The following is a 12,223-nucleotide window of genomic DNA, read 5'->3' as shown; positions in this document are numbered from 1 at the left end:
TTTGGGGACTTTCAACCTGCATGTGGATGTGTCGACAGATAGGGATGGTCAATCTCTGATGGATTCGTGTAAGGCTCTTAATTTGTATACTTTGTTCTCAACGGCTACTTACCAAGCTCGGCATCCTTATATCTTATCCTTTTAACTCTTTCACTCAAGGTTAAAACCCTATTAGTATTAAGTTGGTCTGATCATTTAATGATCTCTTTTTAGCTGAGGCAATGGTTGTGCTACCTTTAAATCCGGTAACTTGCGCAGTTCTGAATATCGGTACAGAATAAAATCAAATTCCTTGAGGGAAATATTCTAAAAATCCATATCACTCTGTCATGTCTCTGCGAGATACATCTGACATGACTCTGCCAGATACATCCGCAATGTCCAACAGCAGTTTGATTCGGGCACCTAATGCTATTGCCTGTAATTTGACTGAATTTAGACCTTTTCCCCTTGAACAAATTTATCAGGCCACCTTGCTTTGCAAATCAGGGTCTCCTGGAAATATTTGTCCTCCAGCTATGCTCAGCATGGCTAGCAAGACTATTGTTCCAGTTTCTTAGCAACTTTGTAACTGCTCTGTGGCTTCAGCAATAATTCCTCTCTGCTGAAAAACGTAGTCCTTTTTCTAAAAAAGCCATCCTCTAACCCAAAGGTTTTGTTTAACTTGCACCCTATATTTCTCCCACCTGCAGCATTCATAATTTTGGAAAATTAGTTAACACTCAGGGGACTTCATACCTGGAAGATAATGCTCTTTTGCATTATACCCAGTCAGGCTTTTGTTAAGGTCTTAGCACGAAAATAGTTATTTTGGAAGTATGGAGACTAATAAAATCACGTTGGACAAAGGGGAAAGTGGAGCTTTATTTCTACTTGGCTTATCAGCGGTGTTTGATACGGCATCTCACCCCTTTCTACTGCAACGCTTCTCTGAGGCCAGCCTTGGTGGGGATTGCCTGGAGTTAACTCAAACAAGAACAAGAAACATGAAACAAGAAACATGACGTGTTTTTCATCAGCAAGAAAGCTTGGCTTTGGGGTGCCTCAGACCTCCTTGTTCTACATCTATATGGCTTCACTGGCCAAATTAACAGAATCTTTTAACCTTAAGACTTATCTTAATGCTGATGACGCCGCTTCTTCTGACAGTCGACCCCTCTTCCTCTATCACAGCTTAGGCATTAAAAGCTTGCCTCTCTGCCGCTCTGCATTGGCTGAGAGAGAGTCATTTGTTATGTAATGCGATAAAACAGAGATCCTCCTGTTTCGTCATATGGAAAAGGATTGACTGCTTAGCTATTGTCTGAAGGACCCACCCACTATGATCCGCATCATTAGTCAGGAATTTCGTTGTAAAAGTAGATGACAAGTTGTCGTTTTCATCTCAAATTACTGCTACTTGTTTCCTCTCTTCTGAGATTTCTCCAAAGATAACTGAATCTCCTGACTCTGACGACATGTAAGACAGTGGTTCACGCCTTGATAACCTTGAAATTAGACTATGCTAACAGCCTTTATCTTGGTCACAGTTGTATGTCGTTACAACGCATTCCGTTGCAACGCATGCCTTTACCACGCATGCGTTACAACAGAATGCTATTTCCACGCACAACCTTTACCACAAATATTCCTTTACCACGCATACTTGCATGGTAATGGAATACTCTTACGTGACCACCCAATCATTATTATCACCCCTGCCCGTTACCCTCAATTTATATTTATATATATATTTTTAATACTTTTTATTCTCCTTACCTCTTTACATCTTCTCCTATATCTTCTTTGCTTATGTCCTACGTCATAAAGAGGAAGCGACATTCCGTTTCCTCTAAAACGACGCTGATTGTCACCACTTCCCTTCATTTTTATATGTTCTTTTTTTGGGGGGGGGGAGACCCCCAAAGCCCCCTTTATTTTCCTCATGCATTTTTTTAAATTTTTGGGAGGAGACCCCCTAAGCCCCCTTTTTCCATTTTTACCTTTGAACACACGTCTTCGCCGACATCGAAAACGGACTGAACCGGACGAAGATGAACAGGTTCCAGTGCAGCTTGCGTGGTTAAGACGGTCGTGGAAGGCATACGCGTGGTAAAGACGTTTACGTGGTAAGTGTACCGTTGTAAACGTAACGCGTAGAAAAGCCTTCGTGGTTCAGGATGTTTCCCCTTGGTCACCTGCGCAAGTTGCCCAAGAAACTTCAAATGGTCCGAAATGTGGCTGCCTGTTTGATTTTAGACATCCTGCAGAGGACGTATTTTTCTCATTGTCTTCAGGAGCTCACTGGCTACCAGTTAAAAAGAGGATACTTTTTAAAACCTCACCATTCTACATCGGATATTGTAACAGTGGGTGGGGTCCCAAAATCTGCTCAAAAGAACTAAGCATTAAATGCCCTCCAGACGCTGCCTTGCTAGTCACCATTCTGAGGTGAAGGCTGATCCTTTTTGGCTGTGGCTGGAGGAGAATGGAACCAGTTTCCCGTCTCACTTTGCTCTATCGCTAATGAACCGCCTTTCTGTAAAGCTCTAAAAACCTATTTCTTTTAAGCAAAGTATCACATTGGCCTTGTTTCCCTTACTTTGATCTTCTAGCACCGAGACACTCCCAGGACTAGCCGCTACATCTACTAATAGATAGATAGATAGATAGATAGATAGATAGATAGATAGATAGATAGATAGATAGATAGATAGATAGATAGATAGATAGATAGATAGATAGATAGATAGATAGATAGATAGATAGATAGATAGATAGATAGATAGATAGATAGATAGATAGATAGATAGATAGATAGATAGAGTACATCCATCCTGCACAACAGCTATTTGTATGCACATAATTCACACTCATGACACCTTCCAATGCACTGCAACCCTCATTCTATTCTCTCCTGCTTGCATCATATCTCTTTCTCACCCATCCCCACCCTTTCTAACAGGTCCACCCTCCCCCCAGCCCATTATGTCTGTACTTCTCCAAACCCATCACAATGGTATGGTACCTGAATATCGCTCCCAAATATTGTTTGACCATAGAATCCGAGTCAAAATACTGTGACAACAAAATTATTGTGGGTTATAATAACAAAGGAAAGTATATAATCTTTTGTTTTAAATAATATTGATGTTAAAAATATAGTATAGTAACATATTCTGGTATTGATATATTTTTCAATACAGGTATAGTATTTTACTATTTTTCTTCTTTACTTACTAGTAATATTATGATAATGTTATGATTGATATATATATATATATATATATATATCGTTTTCAAAAAGATTGTTGCGAACCTCCGCTCTCCTTCCTATCGACGCCGGTGCCAGCCTCAGTCGCAACTCCGTTTTTTATGTCTTTGTGTGGATATAATCCGAGAAATCTCAGCAAATAATCCAGCGGCACACCCAGGACAAAACAATAAGTTTATTATTGTTTCAAACGAACAGAACTACGCGTTTCGGCGAAGCCTTTGTCAAGTTAGTGACCCGTGCCCCAATTCCCCTAGAAATACAGGTCAAGGTTGATAGACAGTGAAGAAATACTATCGCTGTCAAACATTTCATTTGTGTACGTTTTCGTAATTTGAAACAATCCATGATAATGTTCAAAGCATACTAATGATTATAATGATATTCATACAATTATTTACAAGTCCACCAGAAATTTTCTAGAAGACGGAAAATTATATTACTGTCTATTGACATACTAATGCGATGTCTCACTAATAGCACAAATTCATGTATGAATCTGGTAAAGGTACCCTGAGTACATAGAATAACGTACTTACATTGTGACATATAATAATTCACTACATAGACTTTCCTATTAAATCATAAACATTTAGATTAGGTCACATCATAAACATTGCTAATGGTCAACCAATATTATTACGAATCATCTGAATATACAATAATTACAATAGAAAAGGACAGGAATAATACAAGTCACAGTACAAGTTATCCATATTAAGGTGCAATATCTCCTGGATGTGACACAACTTATTAATTGTTATCCTTATAATTAACCAAACAAAAAACGGGAAGTCCTAGGGTGCTTGGGTAATGTACCCACATAGTACCATTGTGCTAAATTAAGTTACGGGTAATGTACCCCAACTCTATTCAAGTGACAGTTTCATATAATTGACCATTGCCTCAACATCATGTCGGCATTATTTCATAATAGAAAAGGATATATTTGAATAACCACTTAAATAAATGGATAATTTATTACAGCGATAAATTCTTCTACCGCTTACAAAAAAGGAGAAAGAGGGGATATTACGGGGCTGGGGCCATCAGCTGTTCATGGTAAGAATCGTGAGAAATAAGATCTATTTCAATACATACACCCAGTGAAAATAGAAAGTGAAATAAAGTGCGATAAAACTAAATGTCACCGGAGGGTTGGGGCAACATATCATTCTGCTAAACCTAGCTAGAGATAGACAATAATATATCAACCTAATACCATCACTGGTCATTATTATACTGTGCCCTTGACTCCGGTATTAAAAGAAAAGGTGTAAAAATGTCATATGAATATGAGGAGAACACATTAGAGGAAAAGTCTAAATCCCTATATGGGTGGCCAGTTCTTCACCATAATTCATCCCATTGGGGATCTTAGTGTTGAGTTCAATGATGTACTTTGACTCAGTAATTCTTAGAAGTTTCTCGCGATCTCCCCCTCTTTGGAGGGTAAGATCCTGTCAATGCCATAGAATTTGACCCATTTGGCATTACTCTGATGTTTCTCTTGATAATGCCTCGCTACGGGGTAATTGAGGTCAATATTGGTCACAGCTCTCATGTGTTGTAGAATGCGGGTCTTAAGCTGTAGTTTCGTGCTGCCCACATAGTTCAAACCGCAGGGGCATTCCAGGACATAGATGGTATAGTCACTGGTGCAGGTTATAAATTTATTGATCATTTTTCTCTTTTTTCCTGCGATGTAACTGTCACAATTTTTGCTGTGCTCACATGCTTTGCACGAGCCGCATTTCTTGAAACCCCTGGCAGTTCCTAGCCATGTGATGTTCTCTGGAGTGTTCTGATAGCTGTGCACAAGTTGGTCTTTAAGTGACTTGGATTTTTTATATGTTATTAATGGAGCAGGACCTATCTCAGTACCAATAATGGGGTCAGATTCAAGTAATCCCCAGTGTTTCTTCATGAGATATCTTAGAGTGTTCGACCTGCTATTGTAAGTGGTAATCAGCCTGGGTATAACTGTCCCTTTCTCTTTCTCCCCTTTCTTTCGTGAAGAGAACAGTGCCTCATTGCGTGAAATATTCTCAACTTTTTTAACAGCTGTTGAGATCACTTTGGGCAGATAGCCTCTTTGTTCGAATCTCACTTCCATAGTGTGTTTTTCTTTAGCAAAACCACTTTCGGTGTTACAATTCCTTCGAGCCCGAAGGAACTCTCCAAAGGGAATGCTGTTACGGAGTGGTGTGGGGTGGTTGCTGTTTGCATGAAGTAGGGTGTTCCCTGAGGTTTCTTTACAGAAAAGAGTAGTTACTATTCGATTGTTTTCTATGTTGATGGCTACATCCAGAAATTCACAGTGTGAGGTACTGATGGAATGTGTAAAGGACAAATTGAGATTATTGTCCCCCAATTTATTTATGAAATCCTTAGCCAAATCTAGGGGACCATCCCAAATCAGGAACAGGTCATCAATATACCTGATCCAGATTGGGATGTGTTGTACATACTGCTCATTCTCGTCTACCCATACAATACATTCCTCCCACCACCCTAGGAAAAGATTCGCTAGGCTGGGCGCGAAAGATGTTCCCATCGCTGTACCCGACTTTTGGCGAAACAATGTTTTACCAAAAATAAACATATTTTTCTCCAAACAGAAAAGCATCATTTTTTCCAACATTTGGGTGTGTTCCCATAGTGATATGTGTCTTTGTTTCAAAAAATACATGCAAGCCTCCACACCCTTCTGTTGATCTATAGATGTGTAGAGGGAACACACATCAAGTGCTATCATATGATAGTTACTTTCCCATGTAATGTCATGTATTCTGCGTAGAAAATCCGTACTGTCCCTGCAGTATGATCGTAATTTGATGACATGCGGTGCAAGAAAGAGATCTAGGTAAATTGCGGTGTTCGCTAATAGTCCTCCATTTAATAAAACGATCGGTCTTCCCGGTGGTCTAGTAGGATGCTTGTGGACCTTAGGTAATAGATAAAAGCAGGGAATACGTGGGTTTTCAGTTTTTAAAAATGCCAACTCATCCGTAGATAGGAGCCCATCCCTCCGCCAGCCCTCTAATAGTCGATGGTAATCCGTAATTGATGCCTTATAAATCCCCCAGTTTATCTCCTCATAGCATGAGGTATCGTTTAATTGTCTAAACGCTTCCTGGTTATACTGGGCGATGTCCATTACGACTACGTTGCCACCCTTATCCGAGGGTTTGATTATTATACTGGTGTCATTTGAGAGAGCTCTTAGGGCCTTCCTTTGAGTTATTGTTAAATTGTCACCTTTTCTCTTTTTCCCTTGTTCCTTCAGTTTGTTGATTTCCCAAATCATAGTTTGGTTAAAAGTTTCAATGTTATCGTGTGGGACATTGGGATTGAATTTAGACTTTGGTCTTAGGTCTGTACAGTACGTGGCATCTGGCCTACAACCTGCATTAATAAGTATCTTGCTTTTTTCTTTTACTGATAGGTCCGTAACATCTTCTTCCATTTGATGTATATTCAGAATAAGATTAGCATCTTCAACATTAAGATTGAAATCTTCTTCACCTAAAGTACAGCCCATTTTCAGTGTTTTCGATTTGGTATTTGTTTTGTAGATTTTCATTAGCTTTAGCTTACGGATGTATAGGAACAGGTCAATCCGTGTATTGACAAAATTTATGTCCGTTGTGGGGCAGAAAGACAGCCCTAATTGTAATAACGCCACTTCTTCCGCTTTGATATTTCTTGAAGACAGATTAATTACTGATTTATTGGTCTGCTCATCTACGATTGAGGGTAAAAATATTGATTTATTTCTACCTCCACGTCTGTTCTTTACTCGTAGTCTTTTCTTGTTCCTGCTCCTCTCCCTCTTTTTGCGCCTCTTCCTCTTCCCCTTCCTCTCTTGGTTTGTGGTCTTTCTTCCTGGTCCTTCCTCTGTTTCAGAATTTGAAACTCGTGCAAGAAGGTTAGGGGACGTGCTCCTAAAGGGATGTTTTGAGCTTCTGTATCCGAACTTAGTTCTGAGCTATATATATATATATATATATATTCACTTAAAAAACCATAGGTTTCACACATGTTATAGTTTGGTGGATATTTCACTCGTAAAAAACCAACGAAATTCCCCCGTTATAGTTAGTTCAGATAACTATAACTCGCGCGCCCGCAATCCTGCGCATGACGTCACATATTACATCACTCATGACATGGTCAGTGGCATCACTCATGACATCACTGATGACATCATCCTTGTGATAGAGTGGCGGTCGCGCTAGTTATAGTTATCTGAACTAACTATAACGGGGGAATTTCATTGGTTTTTTACGAGTGAAATATCCACCTAACTATAACATGTGTGAAACCTATGGTTTTTTAAGTGAATTTGCAAGGTTTTTTAAATGCTAATTCCTAACTATAACGTGTGTGAAACCTATGGTTTTTTCTGTGAATTTGTACGTTTTTTTAAATGCTAAGTTATGTATGTATTATTTTTTTTTTATATATTTATTTTACAATAAACTACGTATTAAAACATTATTTTTATTTTTTTTGGTTTTTCACCTTGCGCGCACGTTGCGCGCACCCCCGCGATTTAAAAAAAAAATTAAAAATGTTCTGCCTTCGGGGTCCTTCAGGGACCCCCTGACAAAGGCTAGGGGGTCAGGAACTCTCTACCCTGCCCCCTTTTCACGTTCACCACCTTCCTTTTTCACTCTCGCACTGAAAACAAACAAAATGGCGGCCGACACTTCCTGATTTCGACCGACCAATCAGAATTACGCTCGCGCGCGTTAGGGTGCTCGCACGGTGCGCGCACGGTGCGCGCACGGTGCGCGGCTATAGATATGTATATGCTTTTAAATGCTATTTTCTCAGGAACTACTGAACAGATTGACACCAGACCTGCAAAAGGCACTTCCCTGACCTGAGGACTACCTCTCTGCCAAATTTCAAGTAATTCTGTTCAGCCGTTCCGGATGTACCTTCGACTAAAGGTCCTATGGAAAAATGCATGGGGAAAACGCGTTTTGGGACCCCCCTTTTTTCTCGGCCCCCGCTTGACGAATCACCCCGAGACTTTCAGGGTAGGAGCTGAGCGGAGCGCCCCATTAGTTTTGAAAATTTCGCGAGGATTCGCCAACCGGCGCCAAAGTTATTCAAAATAGAATTTTCAGATTTCCTATGGAAAAACGGTCCTAACTATAACTATCTACTGGAGACCGCCAGTAGATAATATATATATATATATATATATAGATATACACAAAAAAGTTGACATAATTTTATTATTTCACATGGAGTGTTAGGCTTCATTGGAGTACATTTAATACTGTTTTGTAACCTTTAGGCCAGTAGTAACTTTAGAAGTTTAGTTTGTGAACAGCAACGGTCTTACTCTTTTGTGGGTGGGTGTTTGTATAAGCATACAGCTCCCATAACTCCTCCTTAACCCTGCCTAAGCCCCTTCTGACCTCTTCCTAAACCTCTCCCATTTAGTATTAGATGTTCCCCATTTTCCCATACCTTTCTTAGTCCCTCCTAGATTTACTGCCAAGCAGTAAACTTACACGTAAAGAGATTTCACTAAAGAAAATGTAGGAGAGTAGGAGGAGATTTCAACTCTAGGTTAGTGAATTTCATTTCCAGTTATACCCACTAATTTTAGCGTTTACCAGCCTTCACCTCTATTCCACTTTCCATCTGCTGCAAACTTCACATTTCCTTCACCTTAGTCTTCCTTTCCTTTCTCCCACTCTCCGTTGTGTACCTAAACTAAACTTTGCCTCTTCCCTTTTACCTTTTGGCCTTTTAATGGCACCTCATTCCTTCCCCCTACAATCCATCCTCTCACCCTCCATTTTCCCTCTCCTTTTCACTTATTTGCTATTCTACATCTCTGCATTTAATTTGCTCAGAAGGGCACCATCAGGAGATTAGTTGTTTAACTGGTAAATAAACTCCTTATCAGTCTGGGGAAAAAAGCTTAAAATACACTTAGAAGGCTCAGAGCAAATGCTGAAAGTGCAAAAAAACATGTTATAGTAAACATGCAAGGAACAGCCATGGCCAGACTGGGAACAGAAACCGGTCCTGGCAAACTGCTCAGCTGCCCCCCCTGGGGTGAGGGGGGAGTGCAGCCGAGCAGTTTGCGAGGGCCGATTTCGGGCGATTTTGTTACCGGGGGCTGATATTGCCGACCCCCGGTAACAAAAATGGCCCCCAGGGGTCCAAAACCGGCCCTCACCCTAGCGGCCTACCGGGAAAATGCCCGATGCCCGCTATGGCCAGTCCGGCCTTGGGAACAGCAGGTTCAGTGCAGTGCTTTGTAAAAAAACACAAAAAAAGTTCCATGGCCCTTGTCAGGAGGCCACTGCTGCTTTCATCACCCATTGCACCTGCCAGCACTGTCAATGACAGTATTAACACATCTACTGACCATCACACTCTATACCAGTGTAACAGTGCAGAGTATTCCAAGCAACCCAAACTTTACGAAATGGCTTGAGCAGCAGGTATTAGTCATTTTTAATGTATATTGAACTGTTTTTGTGCTCACATCAAAATTAGACGGCAGCACCGCCATGTGGCAGACTGTAATAAGTGTCAGTGTTAACAATTAACTGCCGGTGACGAGCAGTGGAAACCAGCGGCTCAAATTAAGCAATGGTTAAGTGCACAGCCCTAATGCCGGGCACTGGGCCCAACAAGGCCTTGAGAGGATATGCACATGAAACCATGTTTATAAACTATTAGTCAAAGAAAACAAAATATGTTCTAATGGCCACAAACATAATTTCTTCTGTTGTTTTAAGCAAGTGATATCAAGATAATTCTCTGCTGCCTTATACGGCCCTGCCTGCATTGGCCTAGTTCGTACAATCGACTGTCACTGCCCCATAGCCTAGCTGTGCTTTATGATAGTGCTGATAAATCCCCAGGCAGCGCACAAACAGACCGCCAGGGCTGTGTGCAGAGGACACGTGCCACTGTAGTTCAATCTCTTGGACTAGCAGTGGCTCTTTTGAGATTCCTTCTGCAAGGAGGGCCAAAATTCCGAGTGAAAGAGCCAGAGTTACCCCACACTGTAGACAGAAACAGGAAGACACAGGGAGACCTAAGTATACTAAAAAGAACAGGTGACAAGATACAGGGAGAGGGACACTGTTAGACCTGGGGGTCTCTAGTTGGCTGTGGTAGGTTCCTTAGGCCAAATAGGGTCCCCAGCTTCCACATCGGGGAAAAGAAGGACACCTTCTCAGATAGCCCCTCCTCACCCCCTCGGTAGCTTGGCACGAGCAGCCAGGCTTATCTTCAAAGCAAGTGTGTAAAGTATTTGCAACCACGCTCTCAGTAAACCAATGATGACACCACAAATGGACTCTACATGAGTTTCATAAAAACAAGTATATGTTTATATAAAAAGATATACGATGAGACCACACAATATAAATCCAACATATGCGTATTTGTAATATTCCTCCTGGCCGGTTATTAGGCCAGCCAGCCCTTGTAGGTTCTGGTGATATTAATGAGCAATTCTAGATGATCCAATGCAGTCCTAATGCAATGCTATGCAGTTCATAATGCAAGAAACAGGCACTGCGCAATGTAAAAATAATGCAGTTCATTGTGCAACAATCAAGCAGTTCGTAATGCCAAAATAATGCAATGCGTAGCGCAGCAATCAGGCAGTTCGTTATGCAGAAATAATGCAATGCGTAATGCAACAATCAGGCAGTTCGTTATGCAGAAATAATGCAATGCGTAATCCAACAATCAGGCAGTTCGTAATGCAGAAATAATGCAATTTGTGATGCAACAATCAGGTAGTTCGTCCTGCAGAAATAATGCAATGTGTTATGCAACAATCAGGTAGTTCGTAATGCAGAAATAATGCAATGCGTAATAGACTAATCAGGCAGTTCGTAATACAGAAATACTGCAATGCGTAATGCAACAATCAGGTAGTTCGTAATGCAGAAATAATGCAATGCGTAATACACTCCAGCACTCGTACTGATTTGTCGTCAGCTTCCACCAACATATGCCCCAACACGGGTATGGTGTAAAACAAAGTGCAGCTCCGCACTCCGAGACCGGTACTGCCCCTCCTAGGTAAGTACTGGTTGCGATACGAGCTGAAGCAGAGGCTCGCGCTGCAAGAATGGGAGAGGCCAAGAGCGTCTCTCTCTCCGAGCCCACACCCCGTCCCAGGCGGCGACACACGTTACCTGGGGAATGCGACCTCGCTCTCCTCTCCTGTTCTCGCGACTTGGGCCTCCAATGCGACCTTGTGGATTCCGGGCAGTGGCGATAACGAAGATCTCAGGCTGCACAGGTCACACGCACACAGCGTCGCTGAGACTCCCTTTAAGCCTCATGTGTGCACAATCACAGGGCAATCCTCACAGAGGTCACGGAGGTCTCAGGCTGCAAGAAGCACACGCACACAGTGTCGCTGAGACTCACTTGAGTTCCGGGTGCACGATCACAGGGCAAACCTCATGAAGGTCTCAGGCTGCACAAAGCACACACACAGCGTCGCTGAGAGTCACTTGGACTCCAGATGTGCACGATAACAGGGCAATCTTCGCAAAGGTCTCAGGCTGCACAAAGCACACGCACACAGAGTCGCTGAGACTCACTTGGACTCCAGGTGCGCACAATAACAGGGCGATCCCCATGAAGGTCTCAGGCTGCACAAAGCACAAGCATACAGTGTCGCTGAGACTCACTTGCACTCCAGGTGCACAAGATCACAGGACAATCCTCACGAAGGGCTCAGGCTGCACAAAGCACACACACACACAGCGTCGCTGAAACTCGCTTGGACTCCAGGTGCCCACGATCACAGGGCAATTCTTACGACGGTCTCAGGCTGCAAAAAGCACATGCACACAGCGTCGCTGAGACACTCCTGGAAACTTTTGTGTTCCTGAGTTTTCACAACAGGGAGCCAGCTCTCCTTGGGCCCTTGAGGACAAGTTACTTTAGGACAGAGCA

General features: G+C 42.0%; 1 protein-coding gene across 2 annotated transcripts in view; it reads right to left on the bottom strand.

Annotated features, from left to right (window-relative positions):
* NR1H4 (nuclear receptor subfamily 1 group H member 4) overlaps positions 1 to 12,223 on the bottom strand; it is a 338,233-nt gene that overhangs the window by 70,218 nt on the left and 255,792 nt on the right. The window lies entirely within an intron of this gene.

The sequence above is a fragment of the Triturus cristatus genome, chromosome 4_1 (genome assembly GCF_964204655.1).
Source record: "Triturus cristatus chromosome 4_1, aTriCri1.1, whole genome shotgun sequence".
Classification (NCBI taxonomy): Eukaryota; Metazoa; Chordata; class Amphibia; order Caudata; family Salamandridae; genus Triturus; species Triturus cristatus.
Note: the sequence above shows the minus strand (reverse complement) of the source record. Positions and strands in the feature narration are given on the sequence as shown.